The sequence below is a fragment of the Sebastes fasciatus genome, chromosome 7 (genome assembly GCF_043250625.1).
Source record: "Sebastes fasciatus isolate fSebFas1 chromosome 7, fSebFas1.pri, whole genome shotgun sequence".
In the NCBI taxonomy this organism is placed as follows: domain Eukaryota; kingdom Metazoa; phylum Chordata; class Actinopteri; order Perciformes; family Sebastidae; genus Sebastes; species Sebastes fasciatus.
Window position 1 is genome coordinate 10033526 of NC_133801.1, and position 13951 is coordinate 10047476.

Here is a 13951-nt window from a genome sequence, read left to right on the forward strand (position 1 = left end):
TACAGTAACAATGGTGTAAAGGGATGAAGGAAACATCGGTTACTTTCTTCCAAACAATGACTCCTGACAGTAGAACCCGACTTGCTGCTATACTGACATGTCAAACTTCAGGATGTGTTAAAGTACTAACTAATCTGTCAAATGATCATGACTGTGACTCATGAAACAATAAACAACCTGTCACTCACAAAAAATACCGCTTGAGTGAATTTACTTTCCGTGATCCAAAACAGCGTTCTGGTTAACACACCGCGACGGTATGATATATCCAAGCAAATGTTCGCAGTTCAGGTATGTGTTGCGTGCTGTACATGCTGATTTATTTTGGCATATCAGACACGTACGGGCTCAAAGGAAATCGCTCTGTTACTTTTGTACCGCGTTACTTTCATATGGGCTCTTCCCTACAGCTTAGGCTGAAGGGAATGTCATTTTGCAGGTATTTAGTCATAAACCTGATGATGGCCCTAGATAACAACATGAATGTATTTACGAAATTTTGTTTAAATCCATCAAAAGTCAGTAGTATTCATTCTCAGGGGGACCATGATTGTCTTTACCAAATTGCATGGCAATCCATTAAGTAATTGTTGTGATATTTTAGTCTGGACCAAAGTGCTGGACTAATGGACGGACTGACATATAGCCATGCCACTAGAATGGCTAAAAATGCAAATGCATTAAGAAACCAAGAGTGACAAGTGCAAAGGTGAAAACTAGAGATTTCCGACATCTTTTCTGTTTGTATAAAAAAATAAACACAATGTAGATATGGTAGGGAGAGAAATGCAGGGGGATAGAGGGTGTTTTGGGTGGAGCCAGGGGGAAGAAGACGGGCACTTTGCCTATTTCGTCACATCAACTTGAGTGTTTTGGGTGTTATAACGAGCAGCAGGTCTACAACATCTTGATCCTATATTCAAGCCTTATATGAAGAGGTTTCTTTTCTTTAAACAGCTTTATAATCACTCTTTCATCTGGATTTGATGTTCCTCCTCTCTGATTATTAAAGCTTTGATAGTAAAAGAGAACAAAGCTTTGAGCTTCCAGGCTCAAAGCTCTCCTACCATATTAGCAGCTTCAATTTACAGAAACTGCCTGTCCCAGCTATCCAAGCATGTAATTATTAATTCACCAAACTGTTCATAAAATGCTCCATGAATTTGGTAATGACAGAGAAAAGCGTAGGCAGATATTTTTGGATACATTTTACTGACTCTTGATAAAGTTAATGGTCCATTTTACATATCTGTGAAAGAGAGTAATAGCATATACAGTCCATTACAACCACTTGTCAGAGCTCCGCAGCCTACCAAAAATGCTTTTCAACCAAGGCTCCAATTACTTTTTTTTTTTTTACAGTTCCCCCATATAGTTGAACCTACAGTATTTTATTCAACAACTGTTTCTGCTTTCACAGCTGCTTTTGCCATAAAATGCCAGTCAACAGAGAGGAGTGTGTGGGGCCTCTGACCAGTCAAAATCACTGTACTGAGAATGTACTGAAATCAGTGACCGTACCTTTTGATGGGATGAAAACTGTGTGCTTGCCACTTCATGGTGCATGATTATAGTGCTGCCAGGCAGAACATTTTGAAACTACTTTCAACACATCACTGTTTCATCCTGGAGCAATGCTTCCTAAACTCATTTGCTATGACCCAATGCTTCCCTGCTTTCTGCTGTGAGGCTAAAAGAAATATAAAGCAACAGAGAGCCGACATCCCGTACCTTCCGGTGGACAACCATGGGACCTTATTACGGAAAAAATATGAACGGTAGTCAACGGCGAGAGGCAAATATTTGTTTTTATCCTGTTTGAATTTCGCCATGAATCACACATATGATGTTTGTCAATTTAAAACATAATTTTGCAAGTCGCAGTTTGATGTAAAACTGTTAAAGTATAAGACCGTGAAAATATGTTTGAAAGACTACACACCCAAAAGTCGCATAAATGACGTCTCTCTAGCTGAAGCTATGATTCTTGTGTGTTTTCTACTGGGATGTACTCGCATGAGCAACGGGTCTTGTTCGTTCTTTCGCTTTCTGGCTGATATAAATACCAGGAGTCGCTGGATAAAACACATCAGGTAAGATAACGTTGCATTTGTGCGTGGAACATAACTAAGTTAGCTAGTGTTGGTGACGTATATTGTGCGAGACGAGAGATGTAGTTCACTGAGCGGTTTCACACAAAACTAAATGATACTACGACAAACTGCAACTTTCTTGACATGCAAAATTACTTGCTTCACCTCTCTATGGCAGAATCAGTTATATCTCGACCCCACGTGGCCTGTCTGCCTGTTAGGGTTGAGAGAAAGTATTCTGGTTCCTAATCATAGGTGAAACTGTAGTGCTGATACTGTGGCCTGGAAAGCAAACAGCTGACAAAGACATCCGTGGCATGCAGAGACACGGTGGGAACCATTGTTGTACTGTGTGTGTGTGTGTGTGTGTGTGGCAAATGGACAACTCCGTTGGCTTAGTTCACTCCGGCCTCTTCGGTCTGACTGTTGGAGGCGGTGAACTAGGATGTTTTATCAAATGTGCCATCTGTACGTCTACATGAGGGCTCTTCACCACCATCTGTGTGTTGACATCACAGTGAGCTCTGTCCTCTACTGTGACTGCTGTCTGAGCCCGGGAGGCAGGGCCAGACGAGCAGGTGCCGCTATGGTGAACTTAGCTTTCTGAAAGGGAAACTGAGCTTTCTCCTTATATGAACATTTGGCTTCTTTACTTCTAGTCCAGGGATTACACAAAAGCAACACAACTGTATGGTAAATACAAGTAGAGTATAAGTCTGAAATAATGTGAAAAACTACTTGCAGGCACTGACCATATAAAAAACTATAAAAGTCTATTTTTTCTCAGCTGGTCAATGTTTGAACTCCCTGGTGGTGGGTCTCAAGTGGTGGGAATATCCCCAAGAATGAAAGAAAAACAAGCAGACTTGTTATCCAGTCAAGTAGGTATTTTCTGCCTCTTTTCAAAGCGTAGCCTCAGCTTTGACAAAATAACTATGTAGTTTGTCTGAGCGCTGGACTTTGAAGACAGCTCAAGTTTCAAACTAGTAAAGACAGCGAACCAAAGTCTCCTGTGTTCCTACGGGGGTTCAATTAATAGCAATTGGCCTCGGGAATGTTACCTGCACAAATAAGGTGAGGCAGAGAAAGTGAAGTTTTCTCTGACTTTGATTGTGGGCTCCCATTTGACAACAATTTGTCAGAAACCACAGTCCTTCAGGTAACGACCTCACACAGATTTGCTAACAAATGCTGAACTTATCCATAGTGACAGGATCTGCTGTGCATTGCAAATATAAAGCACGTTTCACACAGCAGGGCTCCAACCTTCTCGGGAGCAGGGTGAAATGACGCTGGAACAAACCAGTTGTGTCTGTAAATGTGAGCTAACCCTTATTTGTTTAACTCACAATCTGTTACTGCAGTGTAAAAATATCAATCCAGGAATTGCTGCACTCAGCATGAAAGTAATCACAGTATCAGCTACATGCCTCGCCTAACATATGAGTAGAGATATGAATTAATAAACTCAGCCCACCATGTTCTCTGACAGATTGAAAATTGCCAACTGAAAGACGCTGACTAAGTGATATCACATGCAGATAAAGAGCTGACTTGTCAATTGGTCTTGCCACCATGTTAGCCAATCATCCAACTTGTTGATGATATTCTATGGGCAGAAATATGTGTCACTAGAAACTGAATTTTCGCTTCGTCCTCCCCGCCGCCAGGAGACTACTTCGCCGGGAGGAAAGCATGCGGCAGCTCCGGGAGACGAGACGACCTTTCAGTTAGCGGTAGGGGTGTAACGATACATTGATCGATCTGGATCGATATATTGATTCAATGATCAATGTCATTTATGCAAAGCAAAAACATTGATACATATAATCATCTTTGAGATACGCGCCTTTATTTTGAAATCCCCATGGCAGATCCAAGCACGCCCTTCCTACAGAGCCCAGAAATTGAATTATCAAATCATATTTTAGTTGCTTTTTGTGAGTTTATATAAATATGATTGTGTTAAATGGGCATATAATATTGTCCAACATTGATTGCAGGCCCCAGAATCAAAATCAAATCGTGACAGACTTTGTGATATCAGCAAATATCGTATCATTGTCCAAAGAATCAATATAATTTTACACCCATAATTAACGGCTGTAGCAACTCAGCGCCGAAGGTCATTTTTTACAAGTCAGATTTGCACTCCCTCTGGATGATTCTGCACAGCTTCAACAGATCTTACAGATGTGTTTCTTTTGGTATATGAAGCTAGCAAATAACCTATAGGATACTGCATCTATTGTATACATTTCTCTTCTTAGAAACAGCTATTTAAGGATACAGTACAACAACATATAAGTACACAGTGTCTGTTATATAAGCAGAGCAAAGCAGAATGTCTAGGACACAGAATCAATGCTCGACTCACAAATGGACAATAGCGTCCGCTCTAGTCAGCAGCACAGCTACTTTCAAATCAGCAGCAACACGATAAAGAAAGATTAAGAAGAAATTGTTTAAAAGCTCTACAACATATCTACAAAACCGTGTGTCAAAGAGTCAGTAAGAAGTAAGTGGATTACTGCTGTGAACACCACATTCCTCCCTGTTCTGACCTATTACATCTCCCTCTATTCTCCATATATTCTCCTAAAACAACATTTCTAGGGTGATCTTTAAAGCACTTTTCAATACAAGCCCAAGCCTTTTCAGCATAGCTGTACATTTTTTTGAACACAACACTGTACCCATATCTCACTCTATTCCAAGCAAATTTGAAAACTGAAACTGTAGAAATGGATATGTTATGTCACCCTTTTCCCAGCTTACCTCAAAATGTCAACCTTTGTATCATTTTGTCAAAGTCCCTCAGCTGAAACTGGAGCAATCTGAATGTCAAGAGTGATGTTTAGTTTCTCACGTGGCATACAAGATGAGTTTCAATGTCATGATCCGAAAACATTTTCATAGTGCTGGCTGCCCTCAGGACAGGAGCCCAACTTACTATGCAGAGGCATCTACAGTACGGTCAAAAACAGTATTCGGCACCCTCCACTCCGAAGCCCTCCAATCCATTTATAGATGTCGTAAAAAAGTGATAAAAAAAAGAAAACAACCTTGCACAGACTTTTTAAAGTCTTGACTCGTCCTGAGTCATCCGTCTATTGAAACAGGTTGTAATCCCTTCTAAAGTAATTATTGACATGCCTAGATAGATTCACATACATGTCATCTGTCAACTGGAATCTATAAAGCAAATAAGTGTGAGCTGTTTTTACTGGAGGTGTGGTAGTGACAGATGGAGAAGTGTTAACATGGTCAAGAGATGATGCACCAAACGGCCAAAGATTTTAACCTGATGAAACTCCGACATATTTACTAGATTAGGGCTGCAACTCACGGTTATTTTCATTGTTGATTAATCTGTTGATTATTTTCTTGATTAGTCGATTAGTTGAAAAATGTTGATCAGTGTTTCCCAAAGCCCAAGATGACGTCCTAAAATGTCCACAACCAGTGCTCGAGATTAAGGCCCTGACACACCAAGCCGACGGTTGATTGTCGGACAGTTTGGGGCCCATCAGTGAGCATCTGTCGGCCTAGTTTTTTTGGTGTGTTCCACACCGTCGGCTCTTGTCTGCCAGTGTCTGAGGTTTTTTGGCTGACTCAGTATGTTGAATCGGCGGCGGTGTCCGTCTGATTGGCTGTTCAGCTTAAACGAATCAGTGCACAAGAAGAGAAACGGACGTGAGGAAAACAAGTCAACGAGTAAAGTCAAGAGGAAAAACACAGAAGGCTCTTCTCATGTTTCATCTTCATCTCATCTGATCATTCCAATACACGGATATGTTCACAACGGCATGGTCATCTAGAATGAAGCTAAGTGGTGAGTGAGCGTGGTGTAAAAATGGTCGGCAAACGCTGCTTTGTTCCATGTACCTATCATAACAACGGCTTGTATATCCACAGCCCTCGGTCTTCCGGTTTCCCTTTTTGAATGACGAACACTACCGTGACCTGCTGGTGTGGAGAGTTATTTCCTCTCACACATGCGCAGAACGTCCGTGCTAACTGGCCGTCAGCTGTAGTCTTTGCGGTGTGTTCAGATGCAACTTGTCAGCCAAAACAAAGACGACATGAGGCGACGCAACAGGCGGCGTTTGTTGCTGCTAGTTATCTGACGTCGGGTTGGTATGTCCCCAGCCTTAAGGGCATCCTGGGGCCGAAAAAATATGATCAAGGAGGATGAAAGTTAATTTTGGGACAAATTTGGGACGAGAGTTGAAAGAAAAATACCCGTTATATTAGAATGAATGAATGGCAATGAAAATGACTGCACGTTTTATGTAGCGCACAGTTATTATTAAACCTGCACACAGCTGTCCACAACTAAAAATATTCACATTTAAAAAGCTGGAATCAGAGAATTTCGCTTTTTTCTAAAAATCGATTATCAAAATAGTTGGCAATTCGTTTATTAGTTGACGACTAATCCTTGTAGTTCTATAGATTAAATTCCCTCTGATTAAGTGCTACATAATTTAAAATTAATAAGCAACACAGAACACTATGCAATCTTTTCTTGGAATACCATCATACCAGGAACACCCAAATGACAATCCTTCATCCTTCACAAAAAATAATGGGGTCATGAATTATGCAGGTAAGTGGGATAGGTGCTGTGCATGAGTGAACACAAATGCACACTCTGCATTCAGCCTCTGTTGCTTTACTTGCATTAAGCCGCTACACATGCATTTATTATTCTGTGATAGACATAAACTGGTGATGGGCAACTCATGTGTTGTGAATCAATCCATAGGTTCACCAAAAAGGGAAACAACATCATGGGCGTGTCCCATGTCTTTGGGTGCACATGAGACCACCAGTGAGCAGTGGGACAAGTACTGAGCTTAAAGCATGTGATGGGTAAAACTAGAGCTGTCAGAGTTAATGCGATAACGCGTTAAGGCAAAATTGTTTTAACTCCACTAATGTCTTTAACGCAATCGATCTTGTGGAGGTTGTAGCGGCTCTTGTAACTGTAGGCTCAGTTTTAAAGCTAGAGTAAAGATACTGGGATCATATGAAACTATAAAACCGAGGGAATCCATTGATACAACCATGTCATACTAGCTCATCACAAAGGAGGTTAAATACAGTAAACTGACAACTCAGATGTGTGAATCAAGCCATAGGTTCACCAAAAAGAGACACTTCATCATGGGCGTGTCCACATGTCTTTGGGTGCACATGAGACCACCAGTGAGCAGTGGGACAAGTACTGTGATGGGTAAAAACACGTGGTTATAGCTATAATACACTAAATAGGCATTAAAGTGAGGATGCCAACAGAGCCCAACCTCTAAATATAAAGCAGGAAAGAAACATCCTAATGGGATGGGGAAATTTGCAGTGTACAGCAGCTAAGGGGATAGTGCAAAAAACAAGATGCATCAGCTAACACAGTAAAAAAAGAGCTAAACAAAGTGTAACAAAAATATGATACCATTTAAATAGAAGGAAGTATAAAAATAGGAGCAGTATATATAGTATTGACAATAAACAGACTATTAACAAAATTGCACAAGTGGAAAATGATATTGCACAGTGAGAATGAATTAATGAATGAATGAAATTCCACCTGAAAATATCAGGTTATTGTCAGTTAATTTTTATTCATTTATGTATTATTTTATTATTTTTCAATACTTGTTCCTTGACCAGTTTTACTTTATTTGTATTCACTTTAAATGTTATCTTTGCTATATGTTGTTGCCCAAGCTCAACCTAAAGTTGTATATACAGTATTGACAATTAACAGACTACTAACAAAATTGCACAAGTGGAAAATGATATTGCACAGGGAGAATGAATGAAATTCCACCTGAAAATATCAGGTTATTGTCAGTCTTTTGGTGTTCAAGTGGTCTACTGGGAGCAGTGCTGGTTGTGGAGTCTGACAGCTATGTTAGCTTAGTGTTACCATGGTGAAAAACTGTTATTAACTAAACATTATAAATGGTAGTGAGGAATGTAACAGCAAAATGTTGCAAAAAATGTTCTGAAAGAATAAAACAGGCTACAAATGTTGCTTTAAAACTCCCAGACAGGTAAAAGGGATACAAACAAACCAAGCGACTCACCTGTCTGAGGGCTGCTCTTTGATTCCAGGTAGCTTTGTAAGTTTCTCTTTCTCTTCTCCCAGGTGAAATGTCTCCTCCCAGAGACAGTCAAACAGGGACAACCCGGTGTCAAAGGTATGAGAGAGAGAGAAAGAGAGGTGGGTGGTCGGTGACGAGAAATGCTGACAAAGTTTTTACACCGAAAACAAAGAAGCAGCCGGTTGAGAGCCGATGGGTTCACGGTGTCAGCAGGGCGTCGGTTATCTAGCTATAAAAAGAAGTCATATTTGTTCAGTTCCTCCGTGTTTTTCGGTCCTTTTCTGCAGAGATAAAGCGTGACTCCTCGTCTCTCTGTGTTGAGCAGCGATACTCACACACACCGGCAGAGTAACTCAGTGTAGTGGACGGTGGGAGGAGTGAGTGTCGGTGTTTTTATCTCCAGCCCTCCTGGAACAGAGAACAGAGAGAGGAGCGTCACAGAGCTCACTCTCTCAGGTCACACACATAACCTCGTTTTAATTCACTAAACAGACCGACATTTATTATTTATTTATTATCTGACATTTAGATGATGTTCACGAGGTCTTAAATGTCATTGCGATCATTTATTGTCACCTTATTAGTGGGAGGAATCGAAGCCACCACTAAAAACTACCATCATTGGGTTTCCCCAGCCGTCTGATCGTGCGTAAGCAAAAATTCCGATGTGACTTGAATGCAACAACGTGCAGCAAAAAAATGCATTTTATGAATCTGTTTATCATCTTAAAAGCATACTTTGATACACTTTGCTGATAGTGACTGATAATTTAAAAAATGCAGTTTTGCTTGTTGACACATGACAAATATTAAAGAGGACCTATTATGCTTATTTTCAGGTGCATACTTTTGTATTTTGGGTTTCTACTAGAACATGTTTACATGCTTTAAAGGGACTGTTTGTAACTCCTTACAAGTATAAATCAATCTGGGTCGGTGTCCCATGCCTGCTCGCGTGTGGCTACGCTATTCAGACAAGACTCCAGCACAAACTACACGGAAGCAACCTCTGCTGTACTCTGCTCCGCTGCCTGCCTGCTTGCATTCACTCAGCTCGCTCCACCTCACGTGCATGCTTGCACACTAGACACTGCAGAAGACTTCGTAGCTCTGAGAATATCTAGTGAATGTACAGTGGACGTTTGTGCAGAAATAACTGCTGCAGCTCCTCCAGACCAACAGAGGTTTTCCATGTCTTGTGAAGTGACGGGGCTCCGCAGAGAGAAATGTTATCGTCTCCGACCAGGTGCCGGTGTCTCCCTCCGGCCGCGGTCAGGAGGCTGAGGCAGGAAAAGCCAAAACTAGGATCAGCAGTGGTTTGAGCTGACGTGTGTCGCCTCACTGTTTTGAGCGATGCTCGTTCATGTCTATTTAGAGCGAGCACAAGCTCAAGCCCGACACTGACTTTCATTGACTTAACAGCCACAGGTGTCGCTGTTAACAAGCATTTCTGATTCTTACAAACAGTCCCTTTAATATTAGAAAAGCGCTTTGCTTTTGTCATACCGGCTGCGCTGCAGCACCTCTTTTCACCAGCTGTCGGAAACGCTCAGTGTTGCCAGATCTTGGGAGAGAAACAAGCAACCAGGTCTAGAAACAAGCCCAAAAGAAGCAACTCCCGCCCCCAAAAAAGCCCAAAACAAGCAACCTTACCTACCTACCACAATATGAGAGATAGGGGCGGCCACTTGATCACTTCATATATAGGTATGAATTTATTTTGGATTGCCTGCATTTCATTTCATATTTGCATTGCATTGAATTTTTGCATCCATTTTTAGCCTGAAACTTTAAATTGTTCTTGTTCTTTCTTCTCTAACCAGATCGGCATGATGTGCTCGTATGTCACAAACTGCAAACTGCCTTTGTATCGTCCCCCACTTGAGGGCGAACCCAATCTTTAAGCCCACTCTTTTGCCATATTTCGCCCACTTACTATCGCTAAACTCCATCAACCCCGCAAAGATTTGTCTCACAACAACAAAACTCTGGAAACGCTCTGTTTGAGCTCCTCTGATTGTCTGCAGTCTGATTGGTCAGCTGGCCCACTGTTGTGATTGGTCACTCTTCGAATTCCGTTCCAGCTCCGCTCTAACTAGCGTTGTTTTAGGGCGTGCCAAACTAGCCACTAGGCAGATATTATGCAAATGTATTACTTGGTGACATCACCACGTTACGATAGAAAAATCCGTACTTGAATCGAGGCGTTTCAGGCAGTTCAGGAGCAATGTTTCTGTGGGGGAGAGTACCTCTCTTTTGGACTTTGGGCTTTGTAACTTTGCAGACCTTTTACATGCACAAAAAACTATACGATGCACTAAAGGAGAGGGAAAAAAACACAAAAGCATAAAAGGTCCTCTTTAAAGGTTATGAACAGAATCCGCTTGGAAGGTTATACACACTTTCTATAGAACCAACCCTGCTCTTATCACTTCTGTTTTTTCATTTTTTTATGTTATCTGAAAACGAAGAAGGCTTTTCTTTTTAGTCAGATTACTCATTTGCATTGCATGTTTTAATATCATTATTTTCTGTGATCGTTGAACACTTCAACAAAGGGTGAGGTCTACTTTCCTTTATCATTGGAGACCACTGTGTCTGATAAAATCAGCAACTCTTCAAATAACTCTCATTCATCCACCAGGCAAATAAACAAAGTAAACAATCAAACCACCACAGCCTCTCCACTCTCAAGTGTTTTCCAGGTTCAGACTTTGTCACCTTTGTTCATATTGACACATAACCTGATGATTCATTAAACGAAACTGATTTATTGATTTTTGTCACAAGCACACCAGTCTTAATCAGAGACAGCATGAAATGTCAGGACAGGAGTGCCTCATAATCGACCAATTGAGACACACTGTGACACATAAAGTATAGTATTCCTCTTGATTTAGTGCCACTGATGGTGCCGCAGTGCTGGTGGGTGATGTCAAATGTTTAAGCTCTTGTATGGGGGAATGGTTTTCAGGAAATGAATCAAATAAAATATGTTTTACCTACAAAATATGTTCACATTATGTGTATTGTATTTATTTTGTCATATGGATTGTCTATGTTGTATTTTCATTATGTTGTTACTCTGTACACACGACACCTATTGCACGTCTGTCCGTCCTGGAAGAGGGATCCCTCCTCTGTTGTTCTTCCTGAGGTTTCTTCCATTATTTTTCCCGGTTAAAAGAGTTTTTTGGGGGCGTTTTTCCTCATCCGATGAGAGGGTCACACTGTAAAGGACAGAGGGTGTAGCATCCTGCACACGTTGTAAAGCCCTGTGACGTAAATTTGTGATTTGTGATATTGGGCTATACAAATAAAATTGACTTGACAAGACAAGATATCGAAAAAACTACGTTCAACCACATTTTAACCTCAATTTACCCTCGCAAAAACACATTGTTCTGACTGCTTAGATTAAATTTAATCCCTTGTTAAAGTGGAAATCCAGACAGGGATGTGCTGTGTTGTCCAAAAGTGGCAGCTGGCAACATAAATATGTTTTATTACAATGAGTTTGATTGGATGGACTGATTTTCCCGGACACCATGACAACAGAGATCAAGAGTGGTCAACAAACCACTGTGTTTCACTCAGCTGCACACATTGAAGTGCATTTATTATATAGTAGTTAACTGTTTATTTCATACGTTTCCGTTATCCTCGTGTCATCAGGTTATTATGTGTCATGTAAGTTATGTTTCTCTGCACCAAAGCTACACAGACAAATTCCAGTATTATTTGTAACAGAGACAATAAACACTGGATGTGAAACTTATTCAGATGTTGATTGTTGTAGACAATGACACATAGTCAGCAGGTCTCTGGTGTGTGAGATGATTCATCATCAGATACAGATGTGTTTGCAGCGTTCAGCCATTTTCACATCAGTTGCTTTTAAGTTGTTAGCCTGAACTATGAACGTTTCTATTTATGTGTCAAGTGGAGGAGGAGTTGTGTTATGGAGATCAGGTTGATCACCAAGGAAACAGTGATGTTGCCAGATTCATCAGCATCATATTGATGGAAATGAAGAGTTTGTGTGCATCTTTCCTGAGACTGTATTCAGATCAAACAGCCACTTAATACTCTTACCATTTAACAAGACTTCAAATAATTAAATGCTGAGATTATATCAGCTCAGATCCATGCAGCCACACACACACCTTGACATTGTCTCTCCATGAACATCTCTACAGGTGGGTTTCCTGTTGCATATCCCCGTTTGATGTGGCAGAGCTGAGCTTTCCTGCTCTTCTCTCCACAGGTAGGCATCAGTGGGCTGCTCCAGCTGCTGCATGCGCTTTGTTATGATCTCCACCCATTTTAAAATGCCAACCAGAATCCACAGGCAGGAAGGGATAGGACAGCAGGTAGAGGTCTCATCTGTAGGCGGAGAGTTTGTGACTGGTACCGTCTGAAAGGGCACAAAGAGGGAACAAAGACGAAATACTGACCGTATCGTCTAAATGCCATTTCAACAGCTTGTTATGACTCTGAAGGTCTGCTGGAATTTCACAGCTAGGTATGCATTATTCAGAGGCCACCAAGTCTGAGGGGGAACTGAAACAGCATTGACTTAATATAATATAAATATATGTAGGGAGTCAGTATGAAACATATTACTTTGATCTGAAACACTTTATCCAATATATGTGACAACTTTCCCACAGGTAGAAGACAGAGACGAATGCTGATGTGTCAGGAGCACATTCACTGAACTTGTTTGAGTATTTTGATTTCAATTTTCTTTAGTTTTGCCACACTGGACGTATGAAAATAGAGAAATGTGTCAGTGGAAGTCAGATCTCCTGTTGGTGTCCATCAACAGATACTTTATTTGGTTGCTTTGCGCCCCATCTAGTGGTTGTTTGTCCACAATGCAACACAGGAGCAAATAAAATATCTATAAACTGCGTACTTTTTATTTTTTACTTTTAGTACATACTGCAGCTGCCCTTACTGTTGCATGCAGTAATTATGTCATTGTATGCATAATAAAATTAGGACGTACTACTTTGAAATAACATAGTGCCTTGAACTTTGACCCTCTTGCTCACATATCTGCTGCTCAGAGGATTGTGGGTCAGAATAGACAGAAAAGCAATGTGACCGGATGTACTGGGACATCCTGCTATTTTTGGCATACTGCATTTGACATACTGTGTATTGGGACTTACTAAATAGTATAGTAGTATGGGTATTGGAACGCACATATGATGATTTCCACTGGTTCTTCTATAATTCTGTTGACATTCAGGGTCTATATCCTATAAGATCATGAGGGTTGGTGGTGTATGTCTTTAGTTTCTGTGCAAAATTTCTTCTTTTTGCATTTTTTTCTCTCAAGCAAATAGTGGAAGATAAAACAAAAATCCAACAAAAACATTTTTTAATTAAAAAACATCCCTAGAGTAAAATAAAGAAGACAAACTTGAACCTTAATTAAGACTAAAGATAATTAATGACTTGCAACAAAGAAAACGTTGATGGCTTTGGAGGAAGTTTTCAAGCTTGTCCCACCAGGGGGCATGTTGGGTATTAACACCATTAGAGAGATTAACCTGAGTGGTGCTGCCCTTCATCATCAAGTTAGACCACATACTGAGTGTTACCCTGCAAAAACTGACAATAAATGTTCTGCATATATTTCTCTGAATTATCCAACTATCATTTATTTTTTTGTCCAATAAAGATTTTAAACACGTGGGCTAATAATGTTGATGGAATATTAATTTGCCTCCA

At 40.6% G+C, this 13951-nt stretch overlaps 1 protein-coding gene across 4 annotated transcripts in view; it reads right to left on the minus strand.

The window, feature by feature from the left end:
* gdpd5b (glycerophosphodiester phosphodiesterase domain containing 5b) overlaps nt 1–8573 on the minus strand; it is a 58563-nt gene extending 49990 nt beyond the window's left edge. For 3 of the 4 annotated variants that reach the window (XM_074641472.1, XM_074641475.1, XM_074641474.1), the window contains exon 1: nt 8189–8571. The gene's annotated coding sequence lies outside the window, so the exon portion shown is untranslated. Of the gene's footprint in view, nt 1–8188 lie in introns of all 4 variants that reach the window. The other variant, XM_074641473.1, reaches the window with a different exon arrangement.
* Nucleotides 8574–13951: the final 5378 nt, after the last annotated feature.